Source organism: Dipodomys merriami, unplaced genomic scaffold (assembly GCF_024711535.1).
Source record: "Dipodomys merriami isolate MVZ:Mamm:240054 unplaced genomic scaffold, mDipMer1.0.p SCAF_90, whole genome shotgun sequence".
NCBI classification, from domain to species: Eukaryota; Metazoa; Chordata; class Mammalia; order Rodentia; family Heteromyidae; genus Dipodomys; species Dipodomys merriami.
In genome coordinates this window covers 779,610-793,858 of record NW_027206513.1, presented here as the reverse complement: position 1 = coordinate 793,858, position 14,249 = coordinate 779,610, and the positions used below count along the sequence as shown (strand labels likewise).

The 14,249-nt window shown below is 47.7% G+C and overlaps 1 protein-coding gene across 1 annotated transcript in view; it reads left to right on the top strand.

Moving 5' to 3' along the window:
• Window positions 1–14,249, top strand: part of Kcnip3 (potassium voltage-gated channel interacting protein 3) — an 87,490-nt gene that overhangs the window by 24,466 nt on the left and 48,775 nt on the right. The window lies entirely within an intron of this gene.

Here is a 14,249-nt window from a genome sequence, read left to right as displayed (position 1 = left end):
AGGAGGAAGCTCCAAGAGTGTGGGTGAGGGGGTGCAGGGAATCCAGAGACATGCAGCTCAATCAGACACCTGTGAGGAGAAACTAAGAAAGATCTAGAGTAGCAGGGGACCCCCCCTCCACCTGTTGCCCCTTGAAGGGTCATCTTCTTTGCCAGAGTGAAGAAGAAATCATTGCATTTCATTAGCTTTTCAGGCTGCATCTGAATTGATTAGACCACTCAGTCTTCCTCCCAGGAGTGTCAGGTACACCGTGGGCATACTGGGCAAGGGTCTGACAGGCCCTCACAGGTCACAATATGCTCTGGCTTTATTGCCACAGTTTTTAGACAGTAGCTCATCTCTGCCGCTCTATGTGAAGCAAATTGCTTCTAACTTCTCTGAACCACAGTTTCCTCGGCTGTGAAGTAGCCTTAAGCATTATTACATCCTAAGACATTTGTGCCAGGGGTGCGGGAAAAGATCTGCCCAAGTAGCTGGCCTTTTGCTTCTGAACATGGCCAGAACAATGGCTGGACTGGTGATAGCGGAGATAGGCTTCCTGGCCCTGAGCTGGGGCTTCCCCTTTTTCTGGGGGAAGAGGCCCCCAAGTTTTTTCAGGCCTCCTTGTCTCCCACCCTGCTAAAGCTCTCTTGACAAGCATTCCCCCAGCTTCCCACCAGGGGGCAGCAGGAGCCAACACTGGTCCCCCTGGATGGTTTTAGCCACTTAAGCCACAGGCTCTGAATTTTGTGACTCCACTCTTTACAAATTTAGGGGCAGAAGGACACAGGGATCTGGCATTCCCAGACTGACCTATTTTACTCAGAAGGCATCAGGGTTCCTGATACTCTAAGGTCATGCCTCTCCTTGCTTCCCAGCTGCTCTGCTTCCTAGGGTTCTGTGCTCTTTGGAGTAGCAATGTCTTTGTCCCACATCATCCCTAACTTGGGGGGGGGGGGAGATGAGGGTCATTAGGTCCTAGGAAGATCACTTAGGAAGACCTTTTTCTGTCCTTTACATCCATCCAATGTAGAGGTCACGGCTCAGATAGTGTATAATCCACACTCTGTACCATATGTGTGTGAAGAGGCTGGCCTCAGTTGTCTAGTTGAGGGATGCTTCCCTGGACTGAGCCCAGAGCTCCCAGCCTCCAGGTGGGGAGGATCTCAGAGATGAAATGAGGAAAGATGGTAACAGGCCCAATCAGTAAACTAAATGTGTTCCCTTTCTAGGACTCAACTTTTCCATCTGGAAAACTGCTGAGGACAATGGATAGTTGGGGCTTTTCAAAACATTTTAATGCCTCCAATGTTGTAAATGAAATGCAAAGAGTTTTTAAAGCCCAGAGGTCATAGCCAAGGACGTCTGCCTGTCCAAGGCTGAGCTGGGAGATTGGAGGGGGCTTCAGTCGTTGGCTGAGTGACAGGTGTTAGCGGGGAGTAGATGGGGGATGGCGTTCCAGCTGGATCCCATGGAGCACATGTTCCTCTGACTCTGGTCAGGACAAGGAGATGCTCTCCAGGTGAGGTTTATAGACCTGGGTCTCCTCATTCAGGTGGCTGGGAGCTGTCCTTTTTTTTTTTAATTTAATTTAATTTTATTTGTGAACATACTGTACAGAGGAGTTACAATTACATGGGCAGGATAATGCGTACATTTCTTACCAAGCATTGCAGCCTCCTCCTTTGTTTACCCTTCACATCCCTTCCCAGTCTCCCCCCTCCCCCCCAATCCCAATCCTTCTCCTTTACCCCCTTCCCCCCCCCCCCCGCACCGACATTGTAAAGCTCTTTTTGGACCTGACAATTTGTATTTCTCATTGTTGCAACAGGTCTACCTGTATCCTTAAACAACTGGTTTTTCCCCATCTCCTCCACAAGTTATACTGACATCAAATATAGTGAAAGCAGGGTTTATACTGTGGGGGAGGGACATACAAAGCAACAAAGAGATAATCTTATAAATGCGTTAGAAACACATGCATGAAAGAAAAAACATTAAAATACATATCTAAGCGTTCATTTTCCTGACATCACATTATCTGACCTTTTCCGCTTGACTCATACATATACTAGATATTACAAATAAGGGAAACCATGGGACCTATGTTTCTTTGGGCCTGGCTTACTTCACTTAATATAATTTTTTCCAAGTTTTTCCATTTCCTAACAAATGGGGCAATGTCATTCTTTCTGATGGAGGCATAGAATTCCATTGTGTATATATACCACATTTTCTTGATCCATTCATCTACTGAGGGGCATCTGGGTTGGTTCCATATCTTAGCTATGGTAAATAATGCTGCAATAAACATAGTTGTGCTGGTAGCTTTAGTGTGGTCTTGTTTGTAAACATTTGGGTAAATGCCCAAAAGTGGGATTGCTGGGTCATAGGGGAGTTCTATGTGAAGTCTTTTGAGGAACCTCCATACTGCTTTCCAAAGTGGTTGAACAAGTTTACATTCCCACCAACAATGAAGTAAGGTTCCTTTCTGTCCACATCCCCTCCAGCATCTGTTGTTGTTAGAGTTCTTGATTTTTGCCGTTCTAACTGGGGTGAGGTGATATCTCAATGTTGTTTTGATTTGCATTTCTTTTATGGCTAGGGATGTTGAACATTTCTTCATGTGTCTGTTGGCCATCCTTCTTTCTTCTTCAGAGAAGTTTCTCTTTAAGTCCTTCGCCCACTTATTTATTGGGCAGTTGTTTCTTTGAGGATTTGTTGTTGGGGGGTTTAATTTTTTGAGTTCCAAGTATATTTTAGATATGAGACCCTTGTCCGTTGTATGGCTAGTAAAGATCTTCTCCCAATCCGTGGGCTTTCTATTGATCTTGCTAGCTATGTCATTTGCCCTGCAGAAGCTCTGCAACTTTATGCAATCCCATTTGTCCAACCTTTCTTTGATTTGTTGTGTTTCCGGGTCTCTATTCAGAAAAATTCGGCCTGAGCCAAGGAGACCTAGGGTTTCTCCTATTCCATCCTGTAATGTTTTCAGAGTGTCTGCTTTGAGTTCAAGGTCTTTGATCCATTTGGAGTTGATTCTGGTGCAGGGTGATATATAAGGATCTAGCTTTAATTTTCTACAAGTAGTTAACCAATTTTGCCAGCACCATTTACTGAAGAGGCTGTCTTTGTTCCATTCTATTGTTTTAGTGGGAGCTGTCCTTATAGACAAGGACAGGCTAACATTTGGGTCTAAGCTGTGACCAGAGTGCTGGGACCAAAGGAAGGAGTGGAAGATGCTCAGCCAGGGCGGATGAGTGGGAAAGTGACTGAGTGAGTGAGTGAAAGGAAAAGCGAGCACCAAGGAAGAAATGGCTGGGGAGTGCTGGCCAGCTGGACGAAAGTCCATGAACTCACTACACCACTCTAACTTTCATGAAAACAAGAACCTAGTGAGAGGATACATTTGCAGAACTGTCACGAGCAGTGTGGAGTCTGGTTCAGAGCAGAGTGATTGAACAGCAAATGTCCTTGGGCCAGAATAGAGACTTAAGGAGCCAAGAAAGGTATCCTCTCCTGTCCCCAATGCAGAGGGATTGCCCCAGAGTCCAGCTTCTGAGCACCTCTGTGGCCAGAGGAAGCAAAGGAATGTCTAAGGTAAGGAAGGAATTGGAGTGTGTGTGTGCTCTGGGCAGAGACGGTGCTAGTGCCCACACCAGTACTTTCAGATCATCCTACAGGATAGGGGCTATCATCATCTTTACCTTCTTCAGGGAAGAGGCTTACAGTGAGAAAGTTCCATCCATCCATCTGTCTACTCATCTACACATGCATCCACACCACATACATACATACATACATACATACATACATACATACATACATGCATACATATCTCAATCAGTACACAGCCAATGCATCTATGCAGAACCTGTCACAGAGCAGTCCTTGAGGTCAGTTGACAAGGATGAAGACTTCAGAAAAACCTTCCTCTTCTCTTCCCACCTTGCAGAGCCCCTTCTGATCTCCTCACCCCAAGTAAATCATCCCCAAACATGTCTGCAAATCTATTGTGCTTGGTCTGACAGGGCCAGGCCTAAACTGGGGATAATGAGGGACCTGTTGACGGCCTTTACTGGTCTGAGCCTCATGGCTTCTGCACCCCCTGGAGAGAAGCGAGTTCTAGTTTATTCTTAGGATTTTCCTCTAACACACACATGAATAACCTCCCCTGAGCTTCCTTGGGACATAAAAAAGTCCTCCAGTGACAGCCAATGCCATCATTTCCCCCAACCTATAAGCCCTCACCTCAGATCTGTAGAGTTCTCATAGATGGGGACACTGAGAACAGAGGTGTCTGAGGAGTAAGTCTGAGAATTCCAGAACAGGGCTCTTTCCTTTATTCCACATAGCTTCAGTGTCCTAGTTCACAAAATCCAAGGGCACAGGCCAAGAGCTGGGCTGCATCTCAGAATGCGTGAGCATGCACGCGCGCACATGCATGTGTGTGTGTGTGTGTGTATGTGTGTGTGTGTGTGTGTGTGTGTGTGTGTGTGTGTGTGTGTGTGTGTGTGTGTGTGTTGTAGAGACTGCTATTTCCAAGCACTGATCTCACAGGGCAAATGAGTGAGGTAAGTCTGTGGAGAGGCTGGGAGCCACTAAGGGCAGGCTTAGCTCTGTGTGTGTGTGTGTGTGTGTGTGTGTGTGTGTGTGTGTGTGGTATGTTCACCTTCTTCACAATCTATGATTCTTGTGCTCATACACTGGAGAAGAAGCTAGTTATGTTCTTGCAGCAACAAACATTCTCAGCCTACAATCAGAGGGTCCTTGGAGACCTGCTGACTCCCAGGGGTTCCCTGGCCTGTGTGGGCCACTCAATACCAGAGTCTCAAAAGAATATGTGGCAGTTAGATCTCCATTGGCCCAGCCCACAGAAGTACCCTTAGTCATGTAGGCTGTGAATGGATATCTCTTGGTGTTACTTGGAAGAAAGAGGGGATTTGCAGAGAGGGAGGGGAAAGCAAAGAATGGATGGGTCTCAGTGTAGCCCAGAGGCTCCAAGAGAAGGTGGAGGAGCCAGGACTGGATCCTGGCTCTGCCACTTACCAACACTGCAACCAAACAAGTTACTTCATCTCTCTCGACCTCAGTTGCCTTGCCTTTTAAATGAGGTGTGATGATAGAAGAACTTAATTCCCTGGGCTGCTGTGAGGATTAAATAAGACACTAATTAGCCTAGGAGTTCTTGGCACATACTAAGTGCCCAGTTAATGCGCCTGGCTCAGTGCTGAGCCATCTTATACTATGGACGCCTAAAGAGTACCACAAAGACATGAGTGGATCCTGTTTTATCCAAATCAAGCATCAGCATTAGACCAGAACTCCAGGCGTCTGTTATCACCTCTGGTGGTCCACCTGAGGTTCTGCCTGGCCTCAGGCTCAAAGGATCTGCGTTTGCTGTGTATTGACAGCCCTGGGCCTGCTCATAAGCACTGAGGTAGAGACAGGACTCTAGCACATTTTACAGATGAGGCCTGGAGGAAGTTCGACAGCCTTCCTGCCTGCCTGGTGTCGTCAGGCTAGTCAGGCCTGGCTGTGTCTGACCCCAAGGGGACCTCCTCGCTCCTGGTGTAACCCACCACACTGGCCTGGCTCCCAGGGAGCAGAGGGGTCTTGGCAAGCTGAAGCTGTGCACCTGTGGGCAGCCTCATAGGGGCGTGCTGGGCATGGACTGCTGTGTCGGGTACCCCTATGTGGCTGGCGCATACGTTCACATCCGAGCCGAGTAAATATTGCAGCCATTATGGCAATTGATCGCCTTCGATCCTGTGCACTGCCGTGAGATAGCCCTGCTTACTCATGCTTTCTTAAAAACAGCCGCAAGCGTCTTTAATAATTCAGCTCCTAATTGCCTAAAACGCAAACTTGAAAATGCCAACTCAGTGCCTTCCTCCGCCCCCACCCGGTCCTCCTCATGTCCTCCCTGCAGCCCCCCTCCCCTCTTCTGCAGTGGACTTGACCTCCTAGCCTTGCCCATGGCCACACTAGGATGTGGCTGGGAAATCTGGCTGGTTCTGGTGTCACTCACCTCTGGCTGTAGCACCTCTATTATAAAAGCCTTAAAGAACTGGGCTGTAGGGCCCAGGCGGGAAGACACAGAGAAGGATTTTCCAACTATGGCTCCTCAGAATACCCTAAATGCTGCAGGCAATGAGTGGAGGGGTGAAGATGTGGGACATCTGAAGATGATAGGAAAGCCAGTGCTGAATGTGTACAGGGAGAGGCCTGAATCCTTACCCAGAGACAGATGGGTGTGTTGTGGAGTGGGGGAGCCAAGTGAATCTTAGCGTCTGCATGATGCCTCCTATGGCCACCTTTCTATCTGACATCTCAGCAGCCTGCTCTTAGGACCATGTCCATATGGTGTGAGATCTGGGGGACTGCATTGCTGTCCCAGACCTGCCTCCCTGCTAGGCTATCAGAGGTCACCAATAGCATCAGACTGAGCTCTATTTCCCTGTCTCTCAAGGGCCAGCAAGGTGACAGAGGGGGGACCCCAGGAAGATTCTCCTGCACTTCCAGCCAAGTATGAAGTCCTTAAGTCATAGTGCCAGGCTAGGCTGAAGCCAACACCAAAGCATGGAGCCAGCAGTGAGCCATAGTGCCAGTTCCAGTGACTGGAACTGATAGCCCACCTAGAGCCATGGCTCTCCATCCCAGTGAGGTCCCTGGGCTAGCCCCAATCCCTCCTTTGCCCCATGTGCATCAAATTAGATGCTCACTCAACAAGTCATGGAACTCCCTGTCCAGCAGGTACCGTTCTGGTCCTGAGAACATAGCAGGAATTCACAGATTAGAATCCTCAAGCTTAGAGGCTTTAAAAAGAAATTGATAGAGTCAGGCACCAGTAGCTCACATCTGTAATCCTAGCTACTCAAGAAGCTGAGATCTGAAGCTCACAGTTTGAAGTCAGCCTGGTTAGGGAAGTCAAAGAGACCCTTATCTCCAATTAACCACCAAAAAAGCCAGCTGTGGCTCAAGGACAGTGCCCAGGCTCTGAGTTCAAGCCCCAGGACCAACACAAGAGAAAGAGAGAAGGGGGGAGATGGAGAGAGGGAGGGAGAGGGAAATATTATGGCTCAATTGAGGAAGGCTTTGTGGAAATTACATAGGACAGGGAAGAAAGGATGAGGAACCAAACATTTGAATAAAACTCTGAACAGTGAAAGGGCAGCCAGAAGGACAGTAGTCCAGGAAGAGAGACATCAAGTCTTAGAGGTGGTGTGAGCAACAACCTGGCAGGAAGAGGCCTATCCAGACTTACTGGATAGAATAGGCTTTTCAGGGAGAGGGAGACTCTGTGGTCACATGGGCACTGTGTGCTGGCGCAGCATAGAAATGTAAGCCAGGCAGGTCCGGGAGGATTTGTGAGAATACAACCAAAAGGATTTGCAGGTGGTATGAAGCCACCAGAGGAGTCCAGACACTGGATCTGGCCAAAGTTTGTGTCCTGAGCAACTGGGAGAACGGAACTGTCAGAAAAATGGGAAGTGGCCCAGCATGTTGAGGTGGGAACTTGAAGGAGCACTTAACTTTGAGACAACTGAAGATACCTGGAGGAGCCAGGGGCCATGAGAGAGATGGGCACTGGACATAGGACATTGGGGGTCATGAACATAGAGGTGGGATTTGAAGTGAAATTCCAGACAGAAGCAGTCAAGATAAATCTCAAAGGCTTTCTTGGTTCCTTTGTCTGTACCCATTCCCAGAACTTGGCCTTTCATGACCACAGAACTATGTAGCCTAGGTTAGCCTTGAACTTGCAATCTCTTGCCTCGGCCTACCAAATACTAGAATTACAGACTTGTGCTATCACATCCAGAGGGACTTTTCTTTTCTGTTCTTTTCTTTCCTTTTCTTTTCTTTTCCAGGCCCAGTCTTCGACTTGAACTTGGTACCTGATGCTTTGGCTCATTGGCTAGTACTCTACTACTGGAGATTGGAACCATGCCTCCAATCTCCAGAAGACATTTTCTATTGTTTATTCTATCCATGAAATTGATCTAGGTGCCAAAAAAGGGACTCTCATCTTGTTCTAACCATTGTCAAGTATGAGAACTCCCAGCCTCTCATTTGACCTAGCTGGGCCAATCATGCCAGGAATTTTTACTGCCCAGGGCAGACACCTGGGCAAGGCTGAGCCACAGAGACCCCTTTTCAGACCTTTTGATAGTGAACAGCCCCTTGTATGAGATGGCACCCAGGATTCCACATGGGATAAGCCATTTGGGCTGAGTGCAAGTGACACCTGAGGAGCCAGCATGTGGGCTCCTTTTTCTGGTCACCCCTGGTGTCTCCTTTCTCTCCTGTGCACTGATTCCAGTGCTAGTAAATCCCTTCATCTGGGAAAGGTCAACCAAGTGAGCCATTTTCGGGAGAGACAGGAGGTACAGATGGAACTCAAGGGACTCGGGGGCCCAGGGAAACGACAGATTCTCTTAGCCCATAGACTGGATTGCATGAGCCAGGCCTAGGATGGGTGTGTGAAGTACCCCCAGAGACCAGGGCTAGATGTAGTACTGATTGGGAGAAAATGGTGGTGATCTGGTTCTATTCCAATACACTTGTTAGAATATTTATATTAGGCCTATTCTGATTCCTTTGGGTTCTCAAAGAAGGTTCTATTAGTATTTGTTTTCTTGTTTGTTCTCTTTCTCTGACAAGAATATCAGATTGAATCTGTGATGTAGGGAAGCATGAAATCTATAGGCTGAGTTTATGTAATAGCTACTGGGTATGATTTGGGGGTTCATGAGGGTTTATTTGCTCCCATTTTGTCCTGAGTGTGGACATCCACATGGCCCCTCATCCGGTATCATCTCTGTTAATAAGCAAACTAGACTGAAGACAACTTGGCACGCATGTCCAAATGGGCATCCCTGTTCAGCTCAGGTCAGCTCCCTGAGTATTTATCACACACCTACAGAGGCAGGGCAAGATGGAGGCTGAGCTCTTGTTCTTGACATGCATTGGGTAAAGGAGATGGCTCAAGGTGGGTTATGGTATTAGGATAGATCTGCTTCCTGCTCTCGTGGGAAAGATGGAAAAGAAAACTAGAGAGAGATGAGGAATCAGACCAGAAGGCTAGTCAAAAGGCAAAATGCTGATGGGTCACACTGAAAGAGGAAATGGGAGAGCAACCCCTGCAGCACAAAGGTGTGCAGAGAGGGCCACAGCCTTCAGACTTGAGTGGACAACAACAGAGGGAAATACAGAGATACAAAAGGGATCCACCTCTGTGGGTCCCCGATGGTAAGTTGTAGGCACCCCCAAGGACTACCTACCTATGCCATCTCATACCCTCTGCAAGGACAGATCTACCTACATGGGGACACATGCCCCACAAGCCACCAACACCTCAGGAAAAGCCATATCAGGGAGCAGCTCAATGAAATGAAGAAATGACAAACAAATCAGCAGATACCAAGACAACGTATAAAATAGGGCAAGAATAATTAATACTTGCAGAGATACAAAAGGATGTGACATGCATACAGAAGTCAACAATCTTGAGATGAAATTCATTAATTGCTAAAATATAGAAAATGTCATTGATGGATTAAATCACAGAAAGGTTGCCCTGAAAGGTAAATTAATAAATTTGGTTGTTAGTTTGGAAATTCCATCAGAATCTGTACTAAAAGACAGAGGTGAGGGGCTGGGAAGGCGGCTTAGCGGTGGAGTGCTTGCCTTGCATGCATGAGGCCCTGGGTTCGATTCCTCAGCACCACATAAGCAGAAAAAGCTGGAAGTGGCTCTGTAGCTCAAGTGGTAGAGCGCTAACCTTGAGCTGAAGAGCTGAGGGACAGCACCCAGGCCCAGAGTTCAGACCCCATGACCAACCAAAAAAAAAAAAAAAAGATAAGAGGTGAAAGTTGGGTGCTGGTGGCTCATGATTGTAAATGTAGCTACTCATGAGGCTAAGATTTGAAGATCACAGTTGGAAGCCAGCCAGCTAGGAAAATTCATGAGAGTCTTTTTTTTTTTTTTTTTTGGGTCCGGTCGTGGGGCCTGAACTCTGGGCCTGAGCACTGTTCCTCAGCTCTTCAGCTCAAGGCTAGCACGCTACCACTTGAGCCATAGCACCACTTCCGGCTTTTTTTTTCTGCTTATGTGGTGCTGAGGAATCGAGCCCAGGGCCTCAGGCATGCAAGGCAAGCGCTCTACCACTGAGCCACCTTCCCAGCCCCTCATGAGAGTCTTATCTCCAATTAACCATTAAAAAAGGCCAGAAGTAAAGTTGTGGCTCAAGTGGTAGAGCACTAGCCTTGAACTAAAAACCTCAGGGACCACACCCAGGCCCTGAGTTCAAGCCTGGGACTGGCATATGTGTGTGTGTGTGTGTGTGTGTGTGCGCGCGCACACACACACACACACACACACACACACACACACACAAGGTGGAAATATGAAAGGGAATTTGTGAGTCCCAGAGGAGGGAGATAAGAGAGGGAACTTTCAGAGAAAGCATGGGGGAGTGTTTCATTACTGTTCCCATAAGGGCACAAGTAAGAAAACCAAGTACAGATAGAAGCAGGATCTGCAGGGCCCACAGCCGAAGAAGCATCTGCTGAGGGCTGCCTAACTCTAGAGCCAGGGTTTTTCCATGAAGTCCTGAGATGTACTGTAAATCCCCCAAAATGCACATAGTGGAAAGAGCTTTTCCACCTGTGGTCCTGGGTTATTGTATCATATGTATGAATCAGTTCTGTAGTCAAACACATCTGCACAGTGCCAGGTAAATTCTCTTATTATGGGCCTTCTCAGAGCCTTTAATAGGCACTTGACAACATTGGTATGAAAGGCACTGGCTTTGGAATCAATTATATTTGGGTTCTTGAGCATTCTTTGCTTCTTTTTGTCTTTGTGCCATTTGGGAAGATTTTTGGCCCTTGGGGATTCAATTTTCTCATCTGTGAAATGGAAATTATAACTATTTCTGGTTTTAAGGGCAAAGGAAGAAGACAGACTTGAGAATGGCTCATTCTCAAGCAAGAAAGTATATATATGAACTATTCTGGCTTGCATGCATTTGCCACTGAATCATCTGCTCATGGCTGCCTTGTGTTATGGTGGGCAGCTGTGGAGGCATGGACCTGCAGTGGGTAGCTTTTGGTGCATGATGTATAAATCAGCTCCAGAGTCTTTCGTGAATGCATGAGGCTGAGAAGAGATGGGGGGGGCTGCCTCAGGAAAAACATGTCATTTAGATGTCAGAGTGGGGTGAGGTTGGAGGAAGGGGCTGGCCAAGCAGTGGAGAGCCCTAGGTTCTCATCCCCGTAGTGCCACTGTGTGACTTCACAGCCCACATCATCTGCATACAGGAGTAAGGAGGAAGTCACTCAGCCTCTCGCACATTCCAGTGATTTCAACATGGCATTGATGGCTCACATTTGTATCCTATCATCTACACAGGAGGCTGAGATCTGAGGATCATGAGTTGAGGCCAGCCTGGGCAGAAAAGTCTGTGAGACTCTTGTGTCCAATTAACCTCCAGAAAGCAGAAGTGGAGGTGTGGTGCAAAAGCACCAACCTTGAGCAAAAAAGTTAGCAACAGGTTCTGAGTTCAAGTCTCAGTACTGGTGCACACCCAATAACAACAAAAACAGAACAAATGCTGTCCTGCCCTAGAAAGAAAGCCTCCCCCACCCCAGACCTCTGAACCCTGTCCCTCCCACTTCCTCCTCCTGTGGCCAGCTGCACTGGCTTCCTACTGTCCTCAGCTCAACCTGCTCACACCATGCTCCCCATGTCCCATCCACTTGGACTCTTCACAGCCTTCCTGAACTCAGCCCTCAACATGCAAACCTCCCCTTGGGCCCCAGTGTGGGTGCATATGATTTTCTCCTGTTGCAATCTGGCTAGGCCCAGTTATGCCTGGTTAATCACCTGTCTCCTCCTTGAGAACAGAAGCACAGTGAGGCCAGGGCTAGGTCTGCCACTGTCAATGTACGTGACATGCATGTGGCAGATACAGAGCAGGCACACAGTAAGCCCACAACGAGTATTTGTTGGTTGAATAGATGCATATGCATAGGCTTCTTCTGCCTCTGAAATCTTACAGCTCTCTAGATTGAGAAGTCTCTAAAACCACATCCCTTCTGTCGAGGTCTAGCTAACAGTCTCCGCTGAGCCTGACCCCTCCTCCATGATGAGACTAGGCCCTGTCCACAGCCAACTGTTGCTGAAGGAAGGTGGATGCTAAGTATTTCCAGAAAACTCCCAGGCACTCAGAGCTAAGCCTCCATGCTTCTGCAGCCTGTTGGGACAAGTCCTACAGCCTCCATTAGACATGGTTGCAAACAGGACTGTGGCTTTCTTTTTAGAGGAGTCATGGGGATGAAATGATATTTTGTGTGTAAGGCCCAAGGACAGTGCCTTGGATATAGGCAGAACTGGGACAAATGAAGCTTCTGTTGCCATCAATACCACCACCATCATAATAATATCACCACCACCACCACCACCACCACCACCACCACTCAATTCCTTCACTAAGCTCAGAGGGAATGGGAAGGTGGCTGAGGCATCTCAGCTTACTGGAGGAAGGATGAAACTCAGACCCAAGACTTGCCAACACCCAGCCCAGCTCTGGCCTTTCCCCTGCCTCATGGGGCATCAAGATACTCGCCCATGTCCAGCTGACGCAGAGAAACTGTAATAAACACACCTCCCGAGCTGTCAGAGGATAGCCAAGATGAGCTGCTTGGTACCAAGCATCCCAGATGGAAATTCCCCAAGACACCCTTGGGCCCTGGGCTCAAATTCCAACAAAGAAATGCTTATGCCCACACATCTCCCCAGCTCAGCAGCAAGAATGTGACTTGAGAGCACTTTGCGTCAGTGTCATAAAGTAGGAGGATTGATGACCCCGTGTGACTGGGGTGCACGCCAGGGGGAAGGCGCAGACTCAGAGTTGGCCAGAGATGCTTCCTGTGTTCCTTCACAATTTCAGAGTGGGAGGCAAAACATCAGTGCACCAGTCAGCAGGTGCCTGCAGCCCCTCAGGTCTACTGGGCCCTGAGACAGATGAGGCTTTCATAGCTCGCTCCCTGGCAATGTAAGGGGGTATGTGGGAGATAAGGGATGCTTCCCCAATGTTGGACATGAGGAAACTGAGGCCCAAGGACATGAGGAGCAATATAGCTTGGGTTATGTCACCTTGGGCCTCCCAATTGATCATTACTCTGTCCTCTTGCCCACAGAGGAGTAGAAAACCTAAATTCACCCAAGAAATAGAAACTCACAAACCAACAGGGTATATACTGTGCAAACTAAAGGGCAAAGTGAAATTGTTGAGAACTGCTATAACTGGCCTTATCTAGTTCTAAAGTGTTAGGGCTGTGTAGTTCCCTGGGCTAGACCTGGGTAGAGATAAGAAAAGACACAAGAAGAGATTTGAAGTCCTCCAAGTAAAAGGTTCATGGAATTTCCATCCCAGAGACCTGGGAGCAGATTAAGGGACTAGAGGACAAAGCTGCCCTCAAGTGTTCCTCCTCCCATCTCCTGTTCATCATTATTGGACTTCTGTAACCCCTTGGGAGAATAGATATGGGGGATTGGATATGCTTTGTTGTGGGGTAGAGGCATAAGGAGAGATCTCCTACTGCCCAGAGACAAATAGGCCACTGGGCAATTATTGGGTTTCCCTTAAGTCTTCAGAGGAAGACCCAGGACCACATTTTGGGATGTGCCTACATGGCCAAGTAGCTCAGTCACTCTCCTGCCATCCAAGTCTTCCCTGATCACGAGAATCATGGGAAACAGAACCACTTATACCATTCATTTCAGAGATTACTGGCCCTGATTGTGGCTCAAGGTTCTCACACACTGTCATGATGGGCAAAGACATGACATTTGCAGTATGTAGTTCCCATGTAGAGAATTTCATCTCTTCTTGTAAAACACTGTCTACTGAGGATACATTCTCTCAGACTTGTTTAGCTCAGAATGGCTCAGTTTACCTTTCTTTTCTGCTTGTTTGAGACAGAGACTTGATATATAACCCAGTGGGGAGTCAGCCTCAACTTCATGACCTTCCTGCTTCAGCTCACTGGATGCGGGGATTACAGGTGCGCATCACCTGTCAGCCTCCTGGCTTGCCTTTCATTTTTTTGAAAAACATTTTGCTGAATATAAAATTCTGGTTTGACAATGCCTTTTTCTTTGAACACTTTGAAAAATATGAATCCATTATAGTCTGGCATCTGAGGTTTTTGTGGCAAAGTCTAACCTCATTTGTGTTATTATTCCTTGAATGTGTCTTT